We start from the raw sequence: 13,325 nt of genomic DNA on the forward strand, positions 1-13,325 counted from the left end.
GCCACCAGGACCTGCAGCTTGGGTTGTGCTGGCATAAATAAATAAGTCCTGCTATGTAACAGATATTGTGTGTATTATCCTGGCTTCTGGGCATGTTACAGATATTAAATACAAAACATCAACCAATGCTGCCTACATTGGGTAATAATAATTGTCAACCTCTATAAACCAGTGCAATGTGCCAGAGGGCAAAAAACTTTCCATAATATTACTCCAAATTCACTCACATTCTTGGCCAAAACACTAAGTTTCACAATGTGTTTTGAAGACCACAGCAAATTCGTGCTCTGGCAGAGTACCACAGGCAGTGTGTACACAGCTAGTTACTTGCCACTAGGAACACCCTGACCTAATACTCTGATCCAGCTGAGCTGTGCTTGCGGACGCGGATTAAAATTTCCCTGGGCCAGAGCAAATCGGGGGGTGGGGGGGGCTCTCCCCCCACTTCTGTCTGTGGCACCACCCACAGCCCCACCGCTTTCTGCCCCTTCCCTGGGACGCACCCCTGTTCCACCCAGGGTCCCCCCATTCTGACTGCCCCACAACCCGTTTGCTCCTTTCTGCTCCCCCCCACCACGGTCCCAAGAGCGGAGAAGCTCTGTCCCCACGCCATGGCCCCGGGGCCATAGCAGGGAGTGAGAACTTCTCCAGTTCCAAGGCCCCAGTAGGGGTCCAGGTGCTGGGGCTTCTGCCACCATTCCCCGCACTTCTGCGTGGGACCAGGATCAGGACTCCGGGACTTCTCCTGCCCTGCCTGCCAAGTGCTTCTGCCAGAGAGAGGGATTGGGCACGGGGGCTTCCCCTGCCGCCCTGCAGCTTTTGCCAGGGATGGGGTTGGGGACCACTGCGGGGGCTTCCCCCATCCAGGAGCTTTTGCCGGGGAGGGGGTTAGGGGGTGCTTCCCCCATCCCACAGCTTTTGCCAGGGTCGGGGCCACTGCAAGAGAGTTTCCCCCGTTCCAGAGCTTCTGCCGGGGCCACAGGGGGAGCTTCCCCCGTCCCGTGGCTTCTGCCAGGGTCAGGGGGTTACTGGCTGAAGAGAGAAGTCTTTTGGGTATTACTGTGTAGTCCTAATCAAAACTTAGCTCTCTACATATTTTTGCTTTCTGGCCCTGATGAGTGTTTCCAGGCTTCACCACAGCCTATGTCCTTGTATTTGTATTTGTCTCTCAATCTTTAAACTTTAATTTCTTGATCATTAGTTTTGGCAAGGTCTTGATTTTATTTATTCTCTCTTTTTAGATTCTTCTGTCAATTAATTGTCATCCTCTCAGGTGCCCAAACATCTCCTTTATGGATCTCTAATGTACTTGTATTTTGTATTATTTGTCTTAACTTCCAGTGCAAATTGGGTTCTACTCTCCACTTCTAGGTTTTAAAATTTACTTTCAAATTGTTTACACAAGATACAACACTTTGAACGAAACAGGAATGGAAAACAATGAAATAGTGCAAACATATAATAATATACTCCTGTGAGAATTTATATTATACAGACTCCGTCATTCATTTTCTTCTCTTATTTCTACATCTCACTTCATTCACTAATCTTTCCAAACATCCTCCACACCTTATTGATAAGTTAATTATTATTTGTATTGAAGGCATTATGCTAGGCACTGTAAACACATAATACAAACAGCTGCTCCCTGCTGCATGGAACTTAAAATCTAAGTATACCAGGAGACACAAGAGGTGGATACTCACATGACTCCTGGTTACTTTTTGCACTTCTTTATTCATTTACACTAGTCTTTTTATTTTACTCCTGGTATCATCTCTAGATGACCTTTAGTCATACATAAATGCCACAAGATACTAATCCATCCGGAATCTGGGAAACCTACAAAATGGGCACAGTAAGATGAAATGCTGGCCTTCAAGGATCCTAGAAGAAAAGGCTTAAAAAAACCTAAAAAAATTTGGGGCCTTGGATTTATAAATCCCGTCTCATCTGTTTTTTTTGTACTGGGTGTGAGATAGGTCAGTGAATTCATCAGTTCACAATTAGGGTTGGTCAAAAATTCTGTCAAAACTGTTTTTTTTTACAGAAAATTGGGAGTTTGAGAAACCAAATTTTTTTCATAAAGTCTGCTTGCCATGGAAAATTTCAACTTCTTGTTAAAAACCCTCAACCCCAAAATTTTCAGATTTGAATCAAAGATGTTTGGTTTTTCAATGAAAAGTCAAACATTTCTGCAGAAAACAAACCCATTTTCCAACCAACTCTACTCATAATTTTATCACATTTGCTTGCATACCATAAACATTTATTGTATGCTAAAAAAAGTATTTCTGTGTAGCAAAAAATACATTATTTGGCCAGATTCAGCACTACTATAAGACATCAAAATTCCATTGAAGTTCCATTTATAAAAGTAGTAGATTTGTCTCATTATTCCAGATTTCCTGAACCCCTTCTTCTGGCCTTCAAGTAACCCCCCAACCTCTCCAGGCTCATCATCACAAGCAAGCTCCCCACAGACCAGGACACACCAACTCAAAGTGGCACCGCGCCCTGCCAGATGCAAAACCTGTAGATGTGTCTCCACTGCTATGGTGATCAATACCCCCACAACACGCCTTTCAAGATTCCTGGGTCCAACAACTGCCTATCACAACATGTGCTGTACCTCATCCAGTGCACTAAATGTCCCAATGACAACAGTGGGTGAAACCAGACAATCACTATCCTCTTGAATGAACTCACACAGCAAAATGATAAAAAAAAAGACAAAAACACACTATCACCTCTATGTGAACACTTTTCACAAAATGATCACTCTGTAGCTGACCTCTCAGTCCTCATCATCAACAGAAACAGGCACATCACTTTCAAAAGATGAGCCTGGGAACTTAAATTCACAACTTTGCTAGACACTAAAAATCATGGTCTTAGAGACACTGGATTTATAACTTTTTACAACAATCTGTAACCTACCAACCTCCCTTTTTGTACTATGACTGCAGGGGTGTTAACAGGCCACCTCACCCTGATTGGTCCCTTTGCATATGTACAAACTACTTATGCTAAACTGCTTTTTCCAGGGACAGAACAGGAATGGAGTCTTAGAACTTTTAGAATCGAAAAGGAGAGGCAATATATATCTGGCTGTGGTTAGTTACAGAAGCAAAGCTGACTGTGCACTCAACTCTGCCACCTTTGTTCATGGGTATGTACACAGTTCCTGGACAAAGATGACAAAGACAACACTGACATTTCACACAGACACTTCTATTCTCATAACGCCACTTGAAATACATGCATCCGATGAAGTGAGCTGTAGCTCACGAAAGCTTATGCTCAAATAAATTGGTTAGTCTCTAAGGTGCCACAAGTCCTCCTGTTCTTTCTGTTTGACCTTGTATTTAGTTGTGAAGCTGGGATTACCTTTCCCAGAAGAGCTCTGTGTAGCTTGAAACACTTGTCTCTCACACCAACAGAAGTTGGGCCAATAAAAGGTATTACCTCACCCACCTTATCTCTCTAAAATCCTGGGACCGACCTGGCTACAACACTGCATACAAAAAGAAGAGAGGCAGCCAGGAAGCTGGAGTTGGGTAGGTGTAGCAGCACGGATTCCTGTGTTTATGGGAACTAGAGCCCAGGGCCACACACAAGCACAGCTAAAGAGAGGATAGAAATCAGTGTTAGTCAGTTAGTTCCCCCTGCATCACAGTTCAGGCATGGTGACAGGGCAGTGTGTGTGTGTGGGAAGCTTGCCCTACGGCTGCTGTGTAGCTAAACACAGGACTCCATTCATCAGGGCTATCCAGCCAGTGCTTTTTACGAGCACTAAATTCACACAGATTTGTGCGTGTGTGGAAGTTTATGGTTATAGGCACATTTATGCAAATATTCATATTAGCTTAGTCATAAATTTAAAATGTATAAAATGTCAGCTGAAGCTGTGCAAAACTTGGTAGTTATGAAAAAAGTACTCAGAGAATAACTGGCCAAGGAACAGGGGAAATGGGTGCTAGTTGTCTGTGTGGGGCCCATTTGAGGGAGTTTTACTCCCCTTACTTGAGCTTGCTTAACGCAGACTCTTGTAGAGGGCTGCAGACTGGCAGTATTCGTTTGAAAACTGCTCCACTGCTGCACCCATTTGCTGGGGGGTGGGGGTTGGGGGGTGGGGGGGTTTGCTGGCTTGCAAGGGAGGCATGATGGTGATCCTGAAGGGGAAGCAGGGTGATGCCAGGTGCTTAAACTACCTGGTTGAATCTCTTTCTTGGTCTCCAAGCTGTTATGCAACACAGCGGGAGGCAGCCAAGTTGCTAGCTGCAGGAGCAGATGCCCTGATGTTTTCCTGTGGGCTGGTAACCACCAGAGAAACCTCTGGTGCTTGGGAATATGCCGCAAGTGCTGCTGCACTCCACTGAACATGGAACAGGTCATTTTCTGAGCCTGGAAGTGGGAGCAGGAGCCCTTTTATATTCCTGATCGGGCTGCTCCACCTCAGTCAGTACGGATAAGGTTAGGGATCTATTGCTACATTAGCAAAGCCTCCCAGCCTTTCCCAAAGAGCTTCCTTGAAGATCTTTCTTCCAACTGGAAGTCACACTGGAGGGAGCAGGAGAAAATTTACAGGGGAAATAAAAATAAATGTAATTCCCAGGGGAAAGAATCCCTTACAAAAGCTCACTCGCAAGGAGCAGATGAAACATCTGCTCTCTTTCATGGGGCCAGAGCAAAGTGTTTCAGCAAATATGCCAGCAGGAGGAGCTTTGAGTTAATTAAAGAAAAAAAAAAGGAACTGGCATCATCTCACTGGTTTGGATGGAAATACCCTGCTGATATAACTATAGTCCAGAAGAGGACATCCATATTAGAAGAATCCTATTTACAAGAAGTATTTAGACTTCACTACAAAGGCCACACTTTGTCTTTAAAGCTCCGTAGCTGATTTTTAAAGTATTATACCATCCACACCTATATTATAAATCAACAGCTCCTCCAACAAAAGCTCTTTACAAATGACAACAACCCAGTCCAAAATTACAGAGATGAAACAGCCAGAGGCATGCTGCCCTTCAAAAGAGGAGACTTTTTAAAGATATCAAAATACTTTCCTTCAGAAATCTCACAGAAGCTCTTTGATCACGTCTAGCTTTCCCAACAAATTGCAACCTCTTCTTCGGTATTGATTGAAAATCATATCTCCTGTAGACCAGTGCATTCATATTCAACCAGTTCCAACTATATACTGTCTCAGCAGCAAGTGCCCATATCACTGGATTTTTCCAGCTTGTGCCATGCAGTCTGCTAAAATAAAAAACTGCTTTACTCATCTTGACATTTGTCTACACTACATTCAATGCTCTGGCAGCTATAGTGTGTTCAACATGTTTCATGCCACATTTCTGCTAGCATTGGACAGTTTTTAACAATGAGCATTTGCCTGTCAGCTCTAATCAATGTGTCACTTTGCATTAGTTACAGGATGTGGGATATCGATTTGTTCTTGGTTTATGGTCAACTGTGTACCTACATTGAAAAGTGCCTTAGTGAATTCTTTGCATGATAAAATGATTCTTACTGGGCGAGGGAGAGAAGCGTGGGTTTTTTTTTATAAGGCTTTCAAAGAAAACCCAAGAAGTACTGTGCATGGAAGTGAAAATTTGCAACATGTGCAGCTTAAAGATTTTATTAATATTTTATAAATAGCTAATAACACATACAATAAATCTGAGGCAGGGACTGTCTTTTTACCAGAGGTTAGAAGAGCACTTAGCACAGTGGGGGCTCTAAGTACTGCTGAGCTACAAATAACAACACTAGAATACAAAATATAGAAAATTGACATTCGGGTACGAGGTGCATGAAGGAAGTGAATAGCATATACAATGGTGTTATAGTTACAAAGAGTATAAATACGTGTGTTAAACTGTCACAAACCATGTGTAATTCTTCCTTGTACCAATAGTCTAGGTGAGATTTTTAGGATCCTCTTCTCCTTAATAATGCACATCTAACTTAGAGTAGATTTATTTATTTGAATGGCTGAGTGAGTACCTTGGCCTTTGAACGTTTATAATATGCAGTAACATAAAGGGTTTAAGGTATTGTGTAGTTTAAGGGATAACAATGTAATCAATGGGTAACACTGTTTTTCTGATTCCATTGGTAAAGGTTCCTTGTGTAGGCAGGGCAGACATTACTTACCTTGTTTTGTATCTAATACAGAGTGATATTTACCTACTACTGTACACTGGCTTGGCATGTACTTTCCACCAGATTTTTGCTGATACATGAGCAGAGATCACCAGACTCCACCACATGTAACCTAGTGTAATTTGCATTACTTCTTAATTATTCTAATACTAAAACTATGTGCTGGACAGCAAGTGAAAGTGACAGGAATATCTGAGGATGTTTATTGAAAACAGAATACCCTGCATAACTTCCCTTTAGCTCCAGACAGAGGCTAAGACAATGCAGATACAAATCTTGCAACTGACTATGACGTAGACTGCTCCATCAATGAGGCACATAGAAACCAGCTTTTCCAGAGAACGATTTTATTTCTCATATATAATTATTAAATCATTTACACAGCAATATGCTGGTGGAATATTTTTATCCAAAATTAAACTGTGCTTTATTTTATTTTTAGAATAAAACCAACGAAACACAAAGGGCCAGATCCCACAGAAGGTGTATATTGACTTTAGTGGATTAATGCTAATTTACACAATTTAAAGATTTGGCCCCAAATTTGTATTTAAAATGGAAACAAAATTAGTTTTGTTAAAAAAATTTTCAACAATTCTTTCTTTCTTTTAATCTCTTTTAATTAATTCATTTCCTGTTTACTTGGGCTTCCACTTTTTTCTGTATTGGACAAACTGTTTGGTTACTTTTTCCTGCAATACTTTTTCACTGCAGATGGCTTTCCCTTTATGACTCTAAAATCAAAAGAAATGATCCATTATAATATGAATAAATACTGCACAATAGAAATCCTATCCTTAAAAACACAATCATTATGCTATACAAAGAGATGAGACAATTACTTCATAGAGCAGGCTCAAAGATTTACCACTCTTCTCTGGTAATATTTTTTTCACTGGCTTGCCCAGTTAGGTAGATAATCTGGGGCCCTGTTTTCCTTCTCCAGATTTTTTGCCCTTCAGAAGCTCTGAGAATTACTGTGCTGTCTGTAAGACTTTGATTCTAGATGATGAATTGAAAAGATATACAATGATAAATAAAAAAGCTTGCCAACATTTTATTATGTTAATTAATGTTTAATTATGTGATCTGCAGATATGTAAACCATTTATCTTTATGCTCAGCGTTAATAAAAAGCCAACATGTTATTATACTGGGTTTCAGAATGCCTGCCAATTAAAGATGATAACATTGTGGAAGTTTGCCAGGTTAGTTTGCTTGACACAATACATTTGAATGTAACACATTAAAGTGAGTTAAGAAGCATCATCACAGAAGCTATTTGGGTTTTTTTTTATTTTAAGATTTATTATTGTAGTGGAAAGTGTAGATTAACACATACAAAATTACACATCACTAAAATACTACAGAATTGTTTCCCTTAGGACATATTTTGTATTTTCTATCATTTGGGAGGGACCTTTGAGTGTGGGACCAGATGAGAACAAATTACAGTACTCAGTCATGATTTCTTCAGTCAGGTGAAATTACCATCTGCGCCAAGGGAACAAAAAAGGCCTATGTTCTGTAAATCCCACGTGAACCTTCAAAATAGACTTTAAATAGAAATTAAGCAGTGCAGGTCTTCTGGTCTGGGTCTATAAATAATTCCAGCATGCAGTGCAAGGGAAGGTGTAATTCTTCCTTCTACTATTGCTATTACAACACGGGTGAAAGTAACTTAAAGGACTTACCGGCACTCCGGAGTCCTGAGCGGGGGGGCATGGCCTCGACGGGAAGAGGCGTGGCCTCAACCGGGAAGAGGTGGGGCCTTTAAATACCCAGGCCATTTAAATCAAGATTTAAAGGCCACAGGGCTCCGGCTCTGGCTGGGAGCCCTGGGGCCTTTAAATCACCCCCAGAGCTACCAGCTGCAGAGGCGGCTGGGAGCCCTGGGGCTCAGGGGCGATATAAAGGGCCCCGGGCTCTGGCCGCCACTACCACAGCAGAGCTCCGGGGCCTTTAAATCACCCGGCAGCGGGGCTCAGAGGGCGCTTTAAAGGGCCCGGGGCTCCCCCCAGCGGCCGGAGCCCCGGCCCCTTAAAGCGCTGCCAGAGGCCTGCCGCTGCTACTACAGGGGATCCGGCAGTGGGGCTCCGGTGATGCTTTAAAGGGCCAGGGGTTCTGGCCGCTGCGGGGAGCCCCGGGCCCTTTAAAGTGCCAGTCTGGGGAAGCTGGTCCGGTCCGGCACGGCGTAGTGGCTCTTGCCGATACACCGGACCGGACCGGACCGGCTTACTTTCACCTCTGAACACAGCTTCCCTGACACTGCAATGTTTTACTTGGTACACCTTGCTAATTAGCCACTGAACATCTATATATGGAAAAGAGACGGTTCTGAAGCAACATCCTAGATCTGGAAACCCTGCAATTTCAGGAAATTCAGATCTAGTTCTAGATTCGAACTCTATCGTCTGTGCCTGCCTCTAATATGTAAATCGGTGATGGATGCAAATCAGAAAGTTTGGACATTTGGATGTTTATCTCTAGCTCTCTGAATTGTGATTCAGTCTGTACGCATGAAGTGAAATCTTGATCCCACTGAAGTCAATGAGAGTTCCCTCACTGACTTCAATTGACCCAGGATTTCACCCAGGAGATTTCCAGTCCTCTTGTAAAACTTCCAGTACTCCCTGGTAGCCAGGCTGGCAAATCCATAAAACAGCCTAGGTGTGTCCTGGGTGAAACCAGGAAGTCCAGAGCCCTATGAAAATTAAACACAAAAACAATGACCTATGATGGTTTTGATCTCAGAAAATATTCCACTTCAATTGGTTCAAATTTTAAGCAAAGGTCTGTGTAAAAATTCTCTCTCATTCTTATTTTATCTGAACAAGTTAGCACAGCCACACTATAAAAGGAAAAAACAAAGGAATTATACTTGATGCAGTGTTGATACTGAAGTTTACGCATATTTTGCTATGTAGGTTTTATGTTTTATTCAGAATTGGTATTATTTTTCTTTGCCAAATAGAAAAGAAAATGTGAAAGACAACTGGATTTACTTTAGTTACAGAATGCTGACAATTCATAAGTGGCAGAACAACGTACTTCAGATACGAACTTTCACACATGAAGCAACCCTCTCAGTCCTTACCTTCCATCAACAAGCCCTTCTGGAGAAAATCTGAACCAAACTCTGTCCTGATTGATGTGCTATGCAATCTCCATAACTTCAGGGGTCATCTGAGAAACATATAATCAAACTCTCTAGGTATATTAACATGTAAGACCTGAACTTCAGTTTACTTGGAAAGCATATTTAAAAAATAAGTGTTGGGATAAAATATATACATTTTTTGCACTATGCCAATATTTGGTTTACCAAAAATGTGACATTCCCCTCTCAGTTAACTTTAGTACAAATGGAATTGTATTGATGGAACTGAGAACGGGATCTAGTTTATAATTCTCACAAATATGCTAAAAAGAACCCTAATAAATTAAAAATCCAGATGTTGAGAGAAATCATTAAATTCTGCTACTTACTAATCATAGGATAAAGCTAAGAAGCATGCCTGCATTGTGGTCTTCCTGGTGTTTGAGTGATCACACAAATGTAAAAATCGTGAAGAGGCTAAGTTTGCCCGTGACTACATTAGTCATCGTGCAGATATTTGTTCTCATATGGGAACAATCCACTGGACATGCTTTGTACCCAAGGGGGGAAAAAAGCAAATATAGCAACAATCCAGTAAGTTTGCTTTATGCTTCAAATTTTCTTGATGGTTACTTAATTCGTGAGAGCCCTTGCTGGCAATTATGCCACCCCAGCAAGCTTCATTTTCATCTGATTTTCAAAGGCATATTTCCTTTGCCTTGATAGTTTTCACAAATAATGAAATGGAAAAATTCTGGCTGTATTTTTACATAAAGGATGAGGTAATTAGAACCTGTGTCCTCCCTTGAACTCGGTGAATACTGCAAAAAAGTATTTGTGAACATTCATTTGAATGTTTATTTGAGCCTTTCATGATTGAAAATAGTCTACAAGGAGTATCATAGCAATTCCTGGTCTGTATAGCAGAATTTCAGTTTCATAAACAGAGGTCCAGATTGTTTCCCCAGCATCTGCACATAGAGGGGTCCTCCACATGCAGATTTCTCTTCCTCTGTGTGGAAGGGGCGCTATAGCCCTTCAGAAGCACTGTTTTCTACACTCACCTTCCCCCATCTCATCCCAGACCTTGCAGGACCCTCTTTGCACAGTCAGGGATCCACACAAGAAAAGTGAGGGGAGGGGGGTGGGCTGGGAAAATAAAGGGTTTGGGGTAGGACGCTCATGTAGCCCTATGAAACTTGCATAGCAAAATTAATAAAGCTCTAGGCTGTGTTAATATTTCCACAGTCTCCAACAAGGAGCTTGGAGGGAACCATGGCCAGAGGGAATCCCTGTCAGTGCAGTTCCCATGGGAGCTGGGCTGGGGCAGTGGCCATTAGGAACCAGAGTAACTGTATGGATACAGGGCTTCCACATGAATGGGATTGACTTTTCCAAAATAGGAGGACCCACCCACTTCCCCACAGCAGGACAATGGGGGATAATTTCTGTGAAGGATTTTCACATAAAAAAATCCCCTCCCATGGCTTTCCACATAGGCCCATGGGAAGTACAATGCAGGGACTTTTTGCTCTGTGTTTGTACAGTGCCTAGTGCACTGGGGTCCTGGTCCATACCTAGGGCTCCTAGGCATTACTGCAACATAAACAAAAATACCATTATAGCTAGTCAAGGATTCCACAAGAAGTGTTGTGGTAATTTCTCAATCTATAAGCTAACTTTTCCATTGGTGAAACTTCTGAAGTCCACTCCTGTCCTCCACTCCTGTCCTGTAGGGACCTATCCCAATTTCTCTTGCTGTGCAATATAGAAATTTAAATTTTTTAATGAATTTACTTCAGTGGAGTTCATGCCCCTTTATTTGTTTTATGTAAATGCTCTAGTGTATGAGTTTATTGGCAGGAACGATCACAAAAATGGCAAATTTTAGGTGAACATTGCAGGGTATGCACAGAAAGGGAAATACCAACATTCATACTAGAAACCTGATTCTAAGAGTTAAACTAATCAAGTCCTGGAACAGAAATATGTCATGTGCTCTATGTTTTCAATCAAAACCACTTGGATTGCAGATACCAAATAAACCACTTGCAAACAAGCTACAGAAAAAAAAATATTTGCAGAAATTATTCTTTGAATAATTTAGAACAACAGATAAATGAGACAAAACTTCAATCTGTTTGCAGAGATTTAAACAGCAAAAGAGGGGAAACTGGTTGAATAAATTGCTTGGTACAAATGATTTTCCCAGCTGCAGTCTGTGCTTACCTCAAATGTGCAACAGAATCTATTGCAATGGACTTTTATGTGTAATGCGACTGGGAACTGAATACAGATTCCTTTTAAACAATAGGAACGCAAATGTTAGAAAAGCAATTTTGGGACTTCCTTGTAACTGCTATAAATTAGTGTGATGCCATCAAAGTGCTATAAAGTGTGGCCTCACCAGCCCCACGACTGCTGGAGTGTTGCTGTGACTTGCTTAAATCAAATTAATGCCGGAATAGGACTTCTCAGTCTTCAAGAGGACTGAAATTGCATTATTGAGACTTAATATGGTACTTAGCAATGAAATCTGCTGGTCTTGTCCCAGTTGTGGGTTGTCAATGAAAGAGAATATTGTATTGACAGCAACAGGAGACAATCCTTTAACTTAAGCAGTAAAGTTATTGCTAATGGATACAATGCTCTCTAGGTCAAGTGAAGGGCAGAATCTTCACAGACTGAACTTGTATATATAGTGGTAATACACAGACCACAAATGTTCAGCAAGGAAACTGATGGTGGGCTGTTAAGAGACTTTCATGCCATGCCAGAACATACAGATATGCAGTCCCCTTTCAGTTTATTACAACTAGAACCAACACTTTAGTGTTGTTGATGTTGTTTAGATTAGGACTGATAATGTGATATTCCTGTTGGAGTATTTAATTCTAGGGCTTCTCTGGAACTGGATGAGGGACAGTCAGATCATGGCTCGATCCTGCAAACCCTTACTCACCTGGATAGGTCCTAGAGACACAAGCAGTTCCAGTACACTGAGGAGGCTGGCCAGACAGTTTACTGTGGAAGAGACGGGGAACACCCACTAGATGGGGTGAGCTCAGAACGTCTCCCCAAAGTGCTTGTGGATGAGAAGGGATTGGGTTCTTGGGGGAGACTTTGCTGCTCTCCACTTTACTGATTGCAGTCATAGATGGGAGAGTAGGTATTTCATAGTGTTGGCTGACTCTGGTGGAAAATGGGAAGAAGGAAGGGGACCACTTTATTGTCTCCCCTTCTGTCAGCCAATGAAACTCTTCTCTTCACTGGGGGAGACAACACCTCCCCCAAAGTCATTTCTAATGAAGCCATGGCTAATATGGCAGTGGAGAGGCATCTCAGATTACATTTACAGCCCTTAGGGATTCCATGCATTGTCTCTGTGGATGCTCTCAAACATCCCTCCCATGCCCTGGATGCCAGTACCACTCCTTGGGCACTGAGCATGATGAGCTGCAGAGCTCCCTCTGCATTGCATCTGCTGAGCGGTTGCATCACAATTTGGCCCAATGACAGAGCATATATAGAGCAAAATCCAGACCTTTACTGCACTCCAAAGGGAATTGATACCCAGACTTCAGAAAACAGGTGCCATATATTCCCAGTTAAACTGCATTGACATCACTGAGCAAGCAGGAAGCCCCCACATTCTAGCCAACCGTAGCTTCCAACAGGTCTTCAAAAAGGTAACCCCAAGAAGTGCATATTGCAACCAAAGAATATGGAGGTCATAAAAGCCTGGATAATTGTGGGCATGCCTGCAATACAGAGAAGTGGTTGAAATTATTTAGCCAATGCAGATGAAAAGGGGTACTTTTAACTATTGACACTGCATGGTCCACCACTGCCAATATCAGCAAACCTAATGGTCAGTGGTACTGAAGGTTGCTTAGTGATCTAAAATAGCCCAGAGGAGACAATCAATTGGTTAAACTAGTGCAGTCTACATGTCAGATTGAGATTAAAAATAGTTTAAAAGGTGTCAAAATTGTTCCACTACAATCTTCTCAGTAACCTGGCTCAAATGAGGAAGATTAGAAATACAGCA

At 41.9% G+C, this 13,325-nt stretch overlaps 1 protein-coding gene across 9 annotated transcripts in view; it reads right to left on the reverse strand.

Moving 5' to 3' along the window:
* Nucleotides 1-13,325, reverse strand: part of RNF182 (ring finger protein 182) — a 61,384-nt gene that overhangs the window by 4,262 nt on the left and 43,797 nt on the right. For 3 of the 9 annotated variants that reach the window (XM_074944810.1, XM_074944811.1, XM_074944813.1), the window contains exon 2: nt 3,478-3,626. The exons of the other annotated variants lie outside the window; for them this stretch is intronic. The gene's annotated coding sequence lies outside the window, so the exon portion shown is untranslated. The remainder of the gene's footprint in view (nt 1-3,477; nt 3,627-13,325) is intronic. 9 annotated transcript variants of the gene reach the window in all.

This window comes from Natator depressus, chromosome 2 (genome assembly GCF_965152275.1).
Source record: "Natator depressus isolate rNatDep1 chromosome 2, rNatDep2.hap1, whole genome shotgun sequence".
NCBI classification, from domain to species: Eukaryota; Metazoa; Chordata; order Testudines; family Cheloniidae; genus Natator; species Natator depressus.